Source organism: Balaenoptera acutorostrata, chromosome 17, assembly GCF_949987535.1.
Source record: "Balaenoptera acutorostrata chromosome 17, mBalAcu1.1, whole genome shotgun sequence".
Lineage (NCBI taxonomy): Eukaryota > Metazoa > Chordata > Mammalia > Artiodactyla > Balaenopteridae > Balaenoptera > Balaenoptera acutorostrata.
In genome coordinates this window covers 44,073,684-44,088,586 of record NC_080080.1, presented here as the reverse complement: position 1 = coordinate 44,088,586, position 14,903 = coordinate 44,073,684, and positions in this window count along the sequence as shown.

Here is a 14,903-nt window from a genome sequence, read left to right as displayed (position 1 = left end):
CAAACAAACAAACAAACAAAAAACACTAGATGTCAGGACTCTTGGATTTAAGTTCTGCCTCTGTATGAACTTATGAGGTTGGGATAGTCAATCTCCTGAGCTTTGTTTTCTTCATCCATTAAACACAGACAGTAAGAGTCACCTGAAAAGGTAAATAGGAGGGTCTAATGAGATAATAAATATAAAAGGGTTTTGTAAACAGTCAAAGGCCTTAGGAACAGGATCTTGGCTATAACATTAGCCAATGTAAATATAATGACTACACAGTAATATCATTACTTCTAAAATAAGCTTTTTAAACATAGTAGAACAAGCAGCTTCTTCTGAGCCATAACTAATGATTTGATTTTTTTGTTCTGTTTCAGAAAAGAGGTGGTATACACTGATAAGTTCCAGGAAGTGATAGTAGAACCCCTGAGTCTGAGATTTGTAGAAAGTTCCACATTTATTCAAGAGGAATAAATCACATCGTGCATCACCTTCTATATCCCCGAAACCAAACCTTATAAATTTGCTTCCAGGTCCTCAAAGCAGAAAGAATTGGGCATCACGCTGTTTGTGTGAGGTTTGGAGGTTGAGACCTGGTTGAACTGATAGCCACACCTTCAGAAGTGTGAGTGCCAGTATATCCTTAATTCAATTACCCAGCATGTAAGCAAGCAAAAGAGGAAGAAAACACTGTCTTGGCTCAATTCCAGATTTGCTCACATCATTAATACTGATCAAAGTGACCAGATAATTGCCAATCTTGCCCAATTTTGAAATTTGTTTTCTATTTTAATTGAAAAATCTGCTTCAGATTTAGGTTTGAGATAATTTGTTTTGGATTTTTTCCCTAACTTGGGTTGCTTTACCGTCTACCTGCGAAGCTCACTGACATCCAACATTTGACTCTTCATCAAATTACATCTTACATGTGAAATCTTCTCAGAAAAGCTGAGTCAAATAAGACTCAGTTCTTGAAAATTCCTTTTTAGCAACTGTTTCCCCCACGGTATTCACTCAAGTCCATTGTTCACAAACTACCTTTAAAATTTGATCAATACATGCTTGTTTAGGATTTGTGGGGTTTTTTTTTTTTATGAGTAATGCTTAAGCTAATTTAGCTTGTAAGCTTAGAATGGGCTTGTCTATACTTATGTTTGATACATTGTGGTTTATTCAATAAACACTTAACAGCAACCAAAGAATTGGACCAATTGACACATTACTTTTATGGATTTAATGGATGACTGGTACTTTAAAAAATCTTTTAAACATGAAGTAAATAAAGTATGAAACATTTAAATTAACTGTCCTGACTATTCTAGGACTTCAAATGTTACTCTATCCAACATACAATGAAAGAATCCATCCATCTGTCTACATAAAGACAGACAGACTTCTGAGACTCGGTGATTCATAGCATTTTCTGCACTAACTCATACTCAGTTACTGTTGAGGGAGCTCTGTAAGTGAGAAATGGTTCTATTTTAATACTCAGTTTGAATGAACTTAGTGCTGCTCTTGTGTTATTTTGCCTAGAGAGCTACCTTAAAATCCTATCAGTTTTACCACCTTTGCACTTCATGTTCAATGGGTAGACACCTCCCAGGCCATAAATGTCTCAATGTAAGGCACCACCATTGTTTGATGAGTAGGCTGTTCATGAGCCACTGGTCATTGACAAGGAGATTAGTTCTTGGGGGAGAAAGTCCAGTCTCCTCTACAGAAGCAAGGTTTCATGCATACAGGAAATGCAGTAGATTTCACAAGAGTCAATATTCAGGGAAGAGACCTGGTTGATTCCAAAAATTACCTTTGTCCCTCCTTAACTTGGTGGCACACTTCAATTATAATTCGTAAAACATAAGGAGATTGTAGAAAGTCCCTTGACAATAGCAATGTGCATGCAGGAGCATATCTGTTCCAAGATTCACTAAAACAGAGCTGTTTCCAACTCTTTGCAAAGGCCCTGTGGCCTTTATAAATGTTCTAACTGTCCACTTGATGACTATGACAAGTGTTTGGTTAACAGGACATGAGTGAGGTCACTGTGGGATTTGTAGCTTTTGTTTTTTTCTTTAGCAAATCATCAAGTTCAGTAGCAGGGGAAAAATACCACTCTGAGTATCAAGACATGAGTTAACTCTCTTTTATGAATCAAACTTACTTTCCTTTTATGATTCAGAGAATATGTCAACAAGGAATTAGGAAAGTTGATTGTGTGAGGGCATGACACAGTTTCCAAGAAAGTAAGCAACATTTTGAAAATCCAGAATTGTATTCATCAACTCCAAGACTTGTAACTTAAGTTTAAACTTTGACTTATTAAAAATAGTTAATGACATCATTTGATTAATTCAAATAACATACCAAATAACCATCAGCAAATCTTCCTGAGCACAGACTATGTGCCTGGTGCTATAAGGAGGGCATCAGAAGATCCAAAGACACTTAAGGCATACCCTCAGTGAGTTGATATAATTAGGGAAATAATGTATACACAGGAGGAAAAATTAAGTGACTACTCAAGAAAAAAATAACAGCACACCAGGATAATGAGTGCATTTGTTTTGGAAAATAAGGTCACAAACTTAAAATTTAAACAAAGCTATCTTTTACTAAGGATGGCACACTGGGAGGAGATTGATTCAGCTCTCAAGGCTTTTTAAAATATCAAAATTTTTAAAGATATATTTATTTTATTTATTTATTTATTCCATTTTTTTGGCTGCGTTGGGTCTTAGTTGTGGCACGTGGGATCTTCGTTGAGGCATGCGGGATCTTTCGTCGCAGTGTGTGGGTTTTTCTCTAGTTGCAGCACGTGGGTTTTCTCTTCTCTAGTTGTGGTGCACAGGCTCTCTCCTTGAGGCACACGAGCTCAGTAATTGTGGCATGCGGGCTTAGTTGCCTCCTGGCGTGTGGGATCTTAGTTTCCCCACCAAGGATTGAACCCTCTTCCCCTGCATTGGAAGGCAGATTCTTTACCAGTGGACCACTAGTGAAGTCCCTAAAATATCAAAATTATAGTCTCATTTTATTTACAGATACAAACTAAAATCTTTTTTGGATTGGGATTGACATGTATACAATGATTTGTATAAAATGGATGACTAATAAGAACCTACAGTATAAACAAACAAACAAACAAAACAACTAATACTAAAAAAAAAATCTTTTTTGGAGAATTGTTTTGAAGTCAGTGTTAAGAGTGGGATACTTAGAGGAGGTGAAAAATTATGACTTTCTGGGAGGAGAAAGGAGCTTTTGATACAGAGCTATGTATAGAGGACTAATGATACACTACCCAGAGGGGCCAAGGAATTTGTTCCTGCTCTAAAGGGTTTATCATGCTTCCACTAGAAAAGTGTAATTATTAACATAAACACATTTAGTTTATAACTCTAAAGACATTCTTATTGTCATTTATCATATAGAAAAAAAAAGGTTATGGATTTATACCAAAGGTCTATAGAGATTTAAGTGTGATCCTTGCCCTCAAGGTCATCCTTATTGTTTATTCCTTAGGCACTTAAAACTCAGCAAGTGGAAACTGAACTTAAGGTCTTCCCCCAGTCCTGCTGCCTGTCCCATAGCTGGAAGGGCACCACTAAACATCCATTACTTTTCCTCACCACACCCAAGCAGTCAGCAATGTCTTTAGCTCCACATCTGATGTCTCCTACACAAACCACTATCCCTTCTGTCATGTTCATGGTCTCTAGGCTGTCTCGTTTTTGTGAATATTCTCCATACTGCCATTGGAGTTATATTTCTAAAATGCAGTATGAACATGTCACTATTCTATTGATACTTAAAACCATTTAATAATCATACATTGCCAAAAATCTAACATGTTTATTATGATGGTAAAAGGTCATTTGCTGTCTGGCCCCCCCTTTAATTTTCAGCCTCTTCTTCCTTCATTGTCTCCATCCACTTAGGTTCTAGTGTCTGTGAACTATTTCCAGTTCTCCAAATCAGCTGATGTACCTCTTTGTCCATGATCTTGTTTCTACTCATCCTTCAGGACACAGCTCAACTGTCACTTCCTCTTGACCACTGCCTTGCCCAGGGGGATATAGCTATTTCCTCCTCTGTCCTTTATCATAAATCTTAGAACATGTTATTGGAATTTATCATGCTCTCTAGAGTGCTCTTCAAGAGGAAAGGCCATAAAGACCATTTATCTTTGACTATCCATCATCTTGTAGTGCTCAATAAATTTCAAGTGGAGGACTTTATGAATTTCTTGACTATTTTTCTTACTTTGAATGTGAATTGCTCAGTCTTATTATCTTTGTGTTCAACGTGCAGCCTCTAAGAGAGAGCAATATTTGCTAAATATTGATTGTTGAATGAATAAATTAAAACTTGCCTACCTGAAGACTGACTGACTGACGACGAAGTTTATAGGGTAATAGCTGATCATAATGTTGATCCTTGGGGCAGAAAGATTTTTAGTTATTTTAATGTATCTTGTTTTTTAATATAATTACTTGTGCAATTTATTTGAAAAGATGTTAATAAATTATTTTTAAAACTCTATGCTTACAGGCTAAAGTTTCTAGAATTTTTACTCAAAAATTGATAGTCATTCAAATCACTTTCATCATGTAGTGAGTTATGGAAGTGACATCAGCAAGATGGTGGGATAGAAATTCCTAGTGCTCATTGCCTCCCAGAAACATCAATTTGAACAACAACCTCCACACAAAAATACCTTCACAAGAGCTAAGCATTCCAGGATAGGGGTTACAGCACCTGGGTGGAACACAGAAATAAGAAAAGATGCATTGAAGAGGGTAGTAAAGACAGTTTCACATTACCCCCATCACCCCTCTCTCAAGCCTAGGAAGCCCAGCATGGAGAGAGACTCCCTTCTCATGAGAGAAGAAGATTGAAGTGAGGGCCCAACCTTACCATGGACCCCAGAACCAGACCCACACCATCACCAGGAGGTTCTTATGAACCCAGATTCCTGGCCTGCCCCAATACCAGGTCATCTGCCACAGACACAGATACCAGGCCCATGACATTGGTCTCTTGTGCCTATTCTGCCCCTGAAGACCCAAGATCCATGCCAGCCATGATGGATCCAACCTCCAAGCCTGCCCACTTTCTGACCAGGTACTTCAAACCAACTGAAGAAATAAAACTTTGCCAGCATCTCAGAAGTTCCTTTATGTACCTTCACAAGTGCTACCCTATACCTCAAAAGTAACCACTCTCCTGAATTCTAATATTATAGCTTAGTATTGTCTGTTTATAGAATTTATATAAATGGAAACTTTGAGTCTTGTTTCTTTCAATGTTATATTTGTAACATTAATCCATTTTTTTATGTGTGGTTGTGATTCATTCCTTTTCATTGCTGTATAGAATTCCACTGTATATGAATATACATATACATACATATGTGTGTTCATGTGTGTGTGTGTGTATATACATATATATGTGTATATATGCATTCATGAATTTCAATTCTAACTGTTTATAAGTACTTGCGTTGTTTGGAGTTTGGGTCCTGCACATTTCTTATTTGATTTATTTCTAGCTAATAGCTTCTTGTTTTTAAATGTCATTTTAAGTAGTTTTTTTAAAAAAATTTGTATTTCAAATTATTTTTGTTAATGTATAAAAATAAAACTCCACTTCTAAGTTGACTCATGTTGGCAGACTTTTGTTACATGAACCTGTCCACAGGGCTGCCTCATGACATGGCTTCTGATTCCCCTAGAAGTGGGCAACCAAAGAGAAAATAAGAGAGAGGTAGAGACCAAGTGCCTAGGAAAGAGTTCCCAAGGTAAAAGCCAGTCTTTTTATTTGAAAAGTGACATCCAAAAGGAAAAAATTCAAACAAACTGATTTTAAAATTATTTTTGTATTCAGCAATCTTGCCAAATTCATCTATTATTCCCATAATTTATCTGGAGATTCTTTGGATTTTTGACATATATATTATTATATTACATATTGATGATAATAATAGCTTTATTTCTTCCTTTCCAAACCTTATACTCTTTATTTTCTACTCATACTTAACTAGCTAGGATCTCCTGTTCAATATTGTTTATCCTATTTACATTAATGTAATTACTAATATATTTTGGTTTAAATCAATCATCTAAATATTTTCTTTTTATTTGTCCTGTCTGCTCTCTGTATCTTACCTTTCCTCCTCTGCTTTCTTTTGGAATTATTTTCTATATTTAAAAATTATTCCATTTCTACCTATTTTATGTTTTCTTTTATTTTATTATAGTAAGAACACTTAAAATGAAATCTACCCTATTAATAAATTTTTCAGTGTACAATACATTATTGTTGCCTATAGGTACAATGTTGTTCAATAGATCTCTAGAGCATATTAATCTCATTTGATTGAAACTTCATACCTGTTGATTAGATTTCCTTCTCTGCCCGCCCCCCCCCATGCCCTGGCAACTGCCATTCCACTCTTTGATTCTATGTATTTCACTATTTTAGTTGGCGGCAATACAAAATGGTATAGGCCCTTGAAAAACAGTATGGAAATTCCTCAAAAAATTAAAAATAGAACTATCATCTGACCCATACTTCTGAGTATGCATCCAAGGAAGTGAAATCACTATCTTAAAGAGATATCTATACTCCCATGATCATTGCAGCATTACTCACAATAGCGAAGACATGGAAACAAGCCAAAAGTCTATCAACAGGTGAATGGACAAAGAATATATCTTGTATATTATATATAGATAGTATATTCTTTGTGTGTATACACACGCACACATACACACACAATGAAATACTATTTAACTTTAAGAAAGGAGAAAAATTGGCAATATGCAACAACATAAATGAACCTTGGGGCCATTAAACTAAGTGAGATAAGCCAGACAACTAAAGACAAATACTGCATGATTCAACTTATATGAGGTCTTTACCTCTATTAGCTTTTCCTATTCTTTCAATCTTTATCCTAGAGATTGCCATGGTCACCCTAGATTTAATCCAAGCTGTTGTATAAATTACTAATTTTACCTCTGACAATGTGAGGACTTTCGAACACTTGGACACCACTGACCATTGATTTTGTGTATCTAAATGACATTATTAATATTGTTTATTACAGTTAACATCAATTTAGATTTGCCCATATATTTGCTTTATGTTGTTGTGGGTGGTGTTTTTGTTATTTAATTTGTCTTAAATCTGCAACTTTCTATCTGGGATCACTATCCTTCTACCTGAAAAACATCCTTTAGTATTTTAGTTCAAGTCAGTTAGTGACGAATTTTTGCAATTAAAAAAAAATTTAAAGTCCATTTTACCTTTATTTTTGAAGGATATTTTCTCTGGGTATAGAATGCTAGGTTGGCAGTTATTTGCTTTCTTTCTTTGAAAGTTGTTACTGTATTTTTACCTGGTTTCCATACTTTTTTTTTTTTCAAAAGATAGTTGTCAGGCTAATTATTTCTTCTTTTTATGTTTTCTTCCTATCCTTTTTGTTTTTAGGATGTTCTTTTAAAAATTTTTCCCAGTTGGATTTTTTTCAGTTTTACTATGATGCATCTAGATGTGATTTTTAAAAAATCCTTCTTGGGGTTTATGATGCTTCTTGAATATGTGGCATGATGTTTTCTTCATTTTGGGAAAATTCTCAGCTATTGTCATTTTATCATTGATCACTAATGCCCCATTTTTTCTCATCTTTTGCTTAGGACCCTTGTCCACTGCACATCCTCACACTAGCCTCTATGTTTCTTACCCTCTCTTTTAACTTTAGATTCTTTTTACTCTCCATTATTCACTTTGGACATTTTCTTCTGATCTATCTTTTGATTTACTTATTGATTCTTCAATTGTTTCTAATATGCTGTTACTCCTAGTGAGTTCTTAATTTCTATATAATTTTTAAAATAGTTTCCATATACCTGGTTAACTTTTCAATAATATCTGTAATCTCCTAAAATACAGCAAACATAGCTATTCTAAAGTCTTTATCTGTAGTTTAGAATGTTTGTTTCTTTAATCTGTTTTTTCCCTTATGTTTTTTCTTCACATGCCTGATTATTTTTGATTACTTGCTGAATATTGCATATAAAAAATTATAGAGATAAGCCCTATACTGATGTTACCCTCAACTATAGATGATTTATGGTGATTTTTTGCAGGCAGCTATGTACACTAGCAACACAGGCACACATTGATCTGTTTTCAAGGACTTTAGAAATTTAAATCTGGACTTCAATTCCTTTGAGATGTCTACTTCTGGTTCACTCTTACTTTTAGAATTCTTACTCCTAGAGATCTTTGGTATTTTAACACAAAATATTGGTGTTTTACCAGCACTACCAACAACACATCTATTCCAGCTTTTGTCCTCCTAATTCCACAAGACTCTCTGTGAGCACTGCGGCTTCTTGGCTGCTTAGCCGACTATTCTGGACTGGGCAGATGCTGCCAGGGGGAGAGTGGCCCCACAATGCAGCATTCTTCTCTTTGAATATTTACCTTCTTCAAAATCTTGACCCTATAGTCCTCCCATGCCTTACTGACTTTCCAATGCCCTTGTGCCATTAAAAAAATATTTTTGTGCTTTCTTAGTTGTCCTCAGCAGGAGGTTGTCCAGATTACCTAGTCCTTCATCACTGAAAGTGGATGTCAAAAAACCACCTTTAAACTCTGCCACACTGACCTTTTAAACAATTGTGCCAGGATGTAAACACCCAAATAAATACTTGCCTGTCAAATCACCCTTGGGAGCTAGCCATGTATTGTAGAATTTTGCCATTGTGCAAAGCCATTTCAAGAATTCCTCTTAGGTCACTGTTTTTAGAGTCACTTTGTAAATTAGCCAAAAATAAACTTTGATTACTTTTTACTTACAAAGTTTAATTTTGTTACTTTTAAAGTTAAATAGGCTCCTTTCACCTAAATGTAACACTCTGATCACAAATCTTAATCATTACAGATAAGCTTTATAACTTTTAACTATTTAGAAAAATATAAAATTCACAGTATATACAGAGTGGCCACTCCTGAGCATTTAATAAAACATGCCACAGTTTCTAAAGGCACTGCTGAGGAAAAGTTCCAAATGTTATTTGAAAAATGGCAATTTTATTGAGGTGTGTGTAGAGTCTCCCCAACTGTCAACTTTGTAAAGAATGTTAAATATTTGGTTATGTCAGTATACTTGTGTTTTAAAAGAAAATGAAACCCTTAATATTATAGTCATTAATTTTAGAAAATTTCAAAAACTCTCTCTTCTTTCTCCTTTAATCAAATAATGTAGAAAACAATCAACACCAGTGACATATTCTTTTACGAACACCTTTGTTACTAAAATATTAAATTGTGTTTGAAACACAGCGAATTCCTTTCACCCTTTGGCGCTGTCAAGATTGTTCCTTGTTCAACATAGTGCCTTGGGGTCGAGAGAGTTCTTCATCCATAAGGCCACAGATTGCAGCAGACATATGGCCCTGCACAGTTGAGCATCTCTCTCATTTGGAGAAAGAGGCTTTCTTGCCTATTACCAGTAAGGCCCTTGGTACCCTGATGCATTAGCATTCATCCCCATTTGGATTTTCTCTCTGATCTGCCTCAGATGGGTTGATTAACTTTGATTAAAGCTAAGTCTGGTCAAGTTCTAAGTAACATGGAAAACGTTCGTAGGACTCCCTAGTTTCTTAATCTCCTTATTTCAGCTTCCTGGAAGGGAGTCCACTTTGTTTCTGGATCACCAACAGTTCCATTTGGAACCAGCCACAGTTGCAAGGGAGAACGCTCACAAGGATAATCCCCCATCAGGATATGCATTACTGAACCCTCAGCCTGCACCCTGGGTGTGTGGTGAGGCCCCAGGCAGATGTTCCTTGGCGAAAGCATTATTAACAGGGCAGCTGTGCACACAGAAGGCAGTTTAAATTTCCACTGTTTCCTCCACAGGCCGTTTTGGATTCTAATCTCCAATTTTCCCCATCCCATAGCCCTTTGAAAATTTTAGAGTCAATTTTTAAAAATTGAATTTAGAGGCCTTGAGAGATTCACCAATGCAGGTGCTAAAAGATAACCAACTCTACTGTGGCTGAGATATTTTTAGGGCTGTAGTATAGCTGGGAAGAAAATATATATATAAGGATTTTCCCCTTCCTGAGAGAAAGCTTATCTGCTAGACGTTAAAGCCATCCCTTTTCAGAGGGGAAATGCCTGCTTCCTTTCAGGGATCTGATCGCCCAAGGCTATCCAGGGAGAGAAAAGGCTTTTTCAAGTACTTGAGTATTTCTTCTACACTTGTACTTCCCAAGAAAATAAAACACTTCTTCAAAAACTTGACAGCCTACAAGCTGGCAGATGTTCCTATGTGGCCCTAACTGAAAATGCCTTATCGAAGTGAGTTTTCTTTTTCAGCTTGAATTACCTGGGTTTCTCTGCCTATGGTGATCAGATTAACTGAATCATTGCCAAATCTACACTTGACTTTTTTTGTTTCTTGGACATATTTTTAAACTTAAGCAAAGAATTATAAGCATGTCCAATGAATACAACTCAGGATATACAATTTTTGCAAGCACATTTGTGACTCCAAAAGCCTGTGATGATCCTGAGGTCCCAAGGCCAAATATATCTATACTCAGCATTAAAGAAAATATTCTTGTATGGAAGAGAGGAAGAAAAGGACAGGAGTAAAACTGCCTCTGTGGCATAAGTCAAAAGTATAAATGTGCATGTGGATTTTGAAGGGTACAACAGTTTGTAGGAGCTGTATTGGCAAAATAAAGCAGCAAGAAAGTGACGTGGACTTCGTGTCTTACCACAACCATTTCAAAGGGACAGGGTCTGGTGAAGGAGGGGCAGGAGCGGCTAGCTAAGCACCACCCTCTCCATTCAGGCTGCATGTTCGCTTCACTGTTGATGCTGCTTTTCTTTCATGGTGGCCATTTTCATGTGTGTTTTTTTTTTTAATAAATTTATTTGTTTTATTTATTTATTTTAATTTTGGCTGCGTTGGGTCTTTGCTGCTATGCTCGGGCCCTCTCCAGCTGTGGTGAGCGGGGACCACTCCTGGCTGGGGTGCCCGGGCCTCTCACTGTGGTGACCTCTCCCCTGCGGAGCACAGGCTCCAGGCACGCGGCCCTCAGTAGCCGTGGCACGTGGGCTAAGCGGTTGCGGCTCACGGGGCCAGTTGCTCCGCGTCATGTGGGATCTTCCTGGACCAGGGCTCGAACCCGCGTCCCCTGCATTGGCAGGAGGACTCCCAACCACTGCGCCACCAGGGAAGTCCCGTCATGTGTTTTTATGTGTATGTGAAGGTCACAGGAGTTAAAGAGCATTGCAGTTGTCGGCGGGTTGGGTTCACTGCTCCAACAACCACCCCAAACCTCAATGGCTTTACACAATACGAGTTGATTTCTCGCTCATGTCACAGTGCGCTGGTGGTGAGCAGGACACTCTGCTCTGGCTCCTTCTATACAAAGCCTTGGAGATCCCAAACACCGTTCCTGCAGGCAGCAGGTAGAGTGGGCAGGGTCAAGCAGGAGAGTTTTCTGTCAGGCCTGGAGATGTGCATGTCACTTCTGCCTGCATGGCATTAGCCAAATTCAACACCAGCGCCACTCCTAACCCCAAGAGAGGCTGGGGCATGTGGACTAGCTGTGTGCCCAGAAGGAAAAGGCAGAGTTGGTGATTACCACGGTAGATGCTGCTATAAGCAGAAACAGGGAATGGTTCTTCTTTACCCCACAAAACGATTTGCAAGAACTTTTGAATAGATACTCTTCAACTTTTAAAAAGGACTCAGGAAGGGCAGCTATTTCTTTTAAAAGAACACTCAGAGAATACTGAGCCTATACGAATGTGGCACAGAATAAGCACACAGGCCATGCTTGCAGGGCCCAGTGGAGAAGGAATCACACTGTCTGCATTTAGTCATTTGCATTCTAATGTTATCAGGTGATTTTGCGTGCGCAAAAATAAAGAAAGCTGTGCTTTTTGTAAGTGGAAAGTCTAGTTCTGTTTGAGGTGAGTCAGGGAAAGAAGTGAAGGGAAAAGCATCTATTTTTGGGTTCTAAGCACAGCTGAGGAGCCCTAGAGGCCTGCCAGGGAGACGCAGCTGCAGGAGCACGCAGGCTGTCCACCCACCTGCACGCCCAGCAGTGTGCGGCCCAGCTTTTCACCGTGTTTGGCCCAGCTTTCCGCCGTGTTTCTGGTCCTCTTAGCTGAGAGTTAAAAGAAGCAGAACCAAATATGACAGCATTTCCTAAAGTGTTAAACAGCCCTTCTATGATTCTGATAAATAAAATATTCCAGGAAAGAAAAGCACTCATTTACAAAAAAGAAACTTTATTCAGTTTGTCAAATTTAACTCTCATATACTTCAGTGCATGTGATGAGTAGCACAATATCTCAGTCTTGCCTCTAATCCTATTTACTGAGCAGTGGTAGTCCCTTGATCATTAGAAACTACATCCTCTCTGAATACTTTTGAAGTGTACCACGAGAACAGTTGCCAGGTACAGTAAACACTGGATTAAAGTGATATTACCAAGCAGTATTTTATGAGCACATTTAAAATGGTAACCTGGCAACCAGCTTGCTTTTGTCCAAATGGATTACATAGCCATAATTTGCACTCAGAATTTCCAAATAAGTGTCTTGAAAACAAAAGACACTTCCAAGTAAATATTTAAATGGACACACACTTGGAAAATGTTCAGAGAGAACTTGTCATCCTACAAAAACTATGTTGGTATAGAAAAACGTTAGCCAGAATTTCTTCAATTAAGCAATTTGAAATGAAACAAAGAATATGATGAATCTAATTTTATATAGTTTCAAAACTTTCAAAAAATGAAATTAAAGTAAGTAAACTGGAGTATATGGATAATTTAGGGAACAAAAAAACGAACAGGAACCTGATATTTGGGTCAGTCGGAGAAGATGAAGTCTCATACCCCCTCCTAAAGATCCCCTAGAGGAGGAATGCATTCATTTACTACAAGGTGATGAGCACCTCGTCTGGGTCTGGTGCTGGGGTGAGCACTGATGATATTAAGGGTGGGCAAAACAGACATAGTCCTTGACTCCTCAAGCTTAGAATCCAGGCATTGACAATGGGTGACATCTTACCACTCAAGAAGTATGGCATGTTCTGGGAGTTTATGTCTCCTTATGCTGCAGCAACAGGAAGGCATTCCAGAAAAAATGACATTAAAGCTGAATCCTGAAAGATCAGTCAGAGCTAGAGAGGAGGAAGGAGATGGGGAGGGCTGGAGTTAGGAGATAATTCTTATATATTCTACAGCTTATGTAAAAAGACATAAAAATCAGAGAGGGCATGGCAAGTTATAAGAATTTAAAGAAGTCAGAATGACTGGAAAATAGTGAGCAAGGGCCAGAGTGGTGGGGGAAGGGGCTGCAGAGATGGGCAGTGGGTAGATCAGAGAAGGAATATTAAACAATGGGACAGAAACACAAAACGTACAACAGCAACAACTATAAAAACAACAATGGCGGAATATACACCCTCTTCCCTGTTTAGTGGTCAAAAAAAAAAATATCTCTTCTATTTTAATAAGAAATAGATGGTAAAATTTTTGGACAGATATATAAAGCAAGTGCAACCTAAAGTTAGAATCACTTTCCTAGTAAAATCCAAGAGAAGGCTTTTGCTAGAGATTAGACCCATGTTGAACATTGTAGCTGGTCTGAACAAATAACCAGTCCTTACTGAGTGTCTACTATATTTCTGTCATGTACAGGTTAGGCAACTGGGGGTAGAAAACAAAAGAATATGTTTGCTGACTCGATCAATGAAAGAAATTTCAGATAGGAGCCTTTCTCCTTAAGGCACTTAGTTGTAGAGATAAAACCATGGAGCAACTGGGGATAATTGAATGTTATGATGGGCAGCAGAGTCAGAATCCAGGAAAAGGAATGATTCAGAGGACAGAAACCTCAGGCCACAGGTGACAAAGGAGTTGATGTTAGAATTGGGCCTTCAGGTACTGCTGGACAGTAGAAATGGACGAGAAAGAGGAGTCAAGGTTATGGAGAAAGAGAGAGCAGAAGCCACAGACAGGACAGAGAAAGCCAGGAGAATGACAAGATAGATGGAGAAGGTGTGTGCCAAAGAGGACGGGAGCCAGTCAGGATTCAGAGGGCTAAACGGTGCCCTGTGCACCTTCCCCGGGACAAGCAATTAGGAGGAATTCAAATCATGGACCACCAGACTCCTGCCTTCAAGGAGAAGGCAATCTACTGAGGTGCATAAATAGACAAAAATAAACAGGGATCCTTATAAATCAGACATATACAAGAAGACTCTGGGAATTGCAGGTGCTTGGCAGAAGGGACTTAACACTGAAAGTAAAATTTTATCACTACACAGTTTGAGCTTGAAAAGATTCTTTACTGTTGCTTTGCCCACAGGGGGAGAAAAGATACTTTTACAATAATCTGCTCTTTTGAGCCTGGGATACCTATGTATGCACACATGATCAAACACATCTATTACACTTATGAATGTACCATGGTTATGATTTTTTTTAATTGATAGTTTTTACTTGTTTAAAAATTTTATAATAACACAATGAATAATTTTGGCTTGAACCCTCTTCTATTTATTTAAGTCAGGAACATTTAGTTCCAGAAGGATAGTATCTTCTCCCTGCTGCACTTGGACTAAACCTTAAATTTCAAGAAGTCAGATATAGGTACACTCATGCAAGTTTTTCTCTATGGTAATAAGTTACCGATGGAAGAAAGCTTTTCTGATGTCCTAGGCAATGAGGATAATCAAGTCAATTACAGGAGATGTGTATAGTTCTTAAAAGCATGTTGCTTTAGGCAAGTCTGTCTCACAGGGCACAGGGTTAATTAGTGTTTATTAAGTAGTTCAAAGATTGACAAAGAGGACCAAGTAGCAGCAG